Consider the following 2,297-nt stretch of genomic DNA (forward strand, 5'->3'; position numbering starts at 1 on the left):
TACCCAGGATTTGGGTTCAAGCCTTTATCTCTGCTACTCACTGTTTGTATGACTCTGGGCAAAGGTCACATTTCCCCTGGGCTTTCAGGTTTCTCATCTGTAAAAATGAGGGGTTTTGAAGAGATGGCTGCTGAGGTTCCTTCTACCTCTAAATCGTAGGAGCCTATGAAGTAACTTGCCAAAGTTTACATATTACCCAGGCCTAGAAGGCAGGCATGCTGACTCATAACACTCCTTCCAAAAAATCTCTTTCTTTCACAGCCATTTCTGGAAATACCCTCTCTCCTTCTCCATCTCAAAATAGGACCTTCTCTTCTAAAAGAGAAACACAGTGAAGTAAAAACATCCAACACCAAATGCATCTGACAATGCATACAACGTTCTACCACAGTCCATAATCTCTAGCCCCTCTGCCAAGAGAAAGGAGGTAAGGTTTATTATCTATTCTCTGAGATGATTATTGATTTTTCAGGTCCTCAGATTTCATCTTCTTTTTCTAATCTTTTCATTTGTATGGTTGTTGTCACTGTTTTTTTTTATTGTTCTGCTTAATTCACATTAATCATTATCTATATAGTATATTACATTAATTATATATTATATAATATAAAGCATGTTATATTAGTTATACATAGTATATGATATTAATTCATATATTTAATTCATTGTTCTGCTTAATTCATGGTTCATATCAAATTTCCCATTTTTCTTTGAATTTTTCACATTGGTCATTTCTTACTACACAATAACATTTTATTATGCTATAGCTTATCAGTCATTCTCCAACCCAGTTTGTTTCTAGTTCTTTGGTACTGCAAAAAGTGCTTCTATGAAAATATTGGTATGTATTTAACCTTTGACCAAGTTACAGCATTTGAACACCTTAGTTACTTTTCCTCCATAATTCCAAATTTGTATCTCAGATAGTTGGACCAATTGATACCAATTTAATAACTCAGGCTCTCCACAGTCCCATCAACATTGGGACTAATTTTTGTCATTTTTTCTAATTTGAAGGCCATGAGATGATACCTTTAAGTTTTGTAAATTTGCATTTTTCTTACTGATTTTTCCAGTGCTCATTTCATAAGTGATCTACTTAAAAAGTAGCTTGACCTGTTTGCACTTGACCTTCATGTTAAGCATGCTTCTTTTATATCTTCTAAGGGCCTAGCACAGGGCACAGGGATTCAATAAAGTCATTGATTAATTAGTTAATGGTTCATTGACTCAATTCACAGTTTTTCTCTTGGAAATAACCTGTAATAACCCTGTCACAGATAATGCTTCACTGCTCATTGTATCACATGTTATTATTTCCATAGTGTGGTTCAAATATTCAGAGAGTAATTTATAATTACAGATGAAACCTGCTGACTAATAGCCTTATATTTATATTTAAGAGTCTCAATTACACAAACAAAAAAAAAGGAAATGAAAAAGCACAAGTATCAGAATAAGGTAGCTCACTAGAATTTTACTCTGACCTAAATTACTAAGTAGAACCAACTTGGAATGAGTTGTTGGTTAAATTATTATGTATGGAATTTTAATATTGGTCTTCCATTCATTCAACATTCAATGAGCATTTAGAAAGCACATATTATTACATGCCAGACACTGTGCTAGGCACTTCAAAGACAAAAAATGAAACAGTCCTTATCTTCAAAGAGCTTCTACCTTTCCTATATTCTTGTGGCTCTTTAATGCAGTGGAAGGCCTGGCTCTGATAATGATGACCAAAATGATTCTGACCAAGCACATCAACTTTCCAGGCCTTCTTTTCTTTGCCTCTTAAAATAAGTGGGTTAGACTAGGTTCTCTCTAGCTCTTAAAAAAGTCCTAGTCTTTTATGACTCTCCTGGCCTTTGGATAATCTCCTTGGACTCCCATAAATTTTTCATTTTCTTATTCCTTCCTGTCCCCTTTCCTTCTTGCTTTAAACTATGAAAAACCAAACAAAATCGGCCTAAGTTAGCAAGTGATAAGAATCTGCCTGCCTCCAAAGGGCTACCCCCTAAAATTTTATGGTACAAAACTTTTATCCACCACCACCCTACTCTTCTGTACTTCTTTTATTCTGTTCTGATGCCCTCTCTCATTCGTAACAAATATTATTTAGAGATTTTTCACCTGTCCTCAAGTCTCCCATTGTAGCATTTTCCCCATTTTCACCATCGTTTATAGTAGATGACTTCAAATCTACATACATACAATCCCATATCCTTTACAGACAAAGACACACATATGTGTGTGTGTGTGTGTGTGTGTGTGTGTGTGTGTGTGTGTGTGTGTGT

General features: G+C 35.0%; 1 protein-coding gene across 1 annotated transcript in view; it reads left to right on the plus strand.

Annotated features, from left to right (window-relative positions):
• Nucleotides 1–321: 321 nt before the first annotated feature.
• The window catches only part of DNTT (DNA nucleotidylexotransferase), a 48,856-nt gene continuing 46,880 nt past the window's right edge, over nt 322–2,297 (plus strand). Inside the window, exon 1 of the mRNA XM_069067052.1 lies at nt 322–427. The gene's annotated coding sequence lies outside the window, so the exon portion shown is untranslated. The remainder of the gene's footprint in view (nt 428–2,297) is intronic.

The sequence above is a fragment of the Petaurus breviceps genome, unplaced genomic scaffold, assembly GCF_028583685.1.
Source record: "Petaurus breviceps papuanus isolate PSGF00001 unplaced genomic scaffold, PetGlider_PUasm1.0 90740, whole genome shotgun sequence".
Lineage (NCBI taxonomy): Eukaryota > Metazoa > Chordata > Mammalia > Diprotodontia > Petauridae > Petaurus > Petaurus breviceps.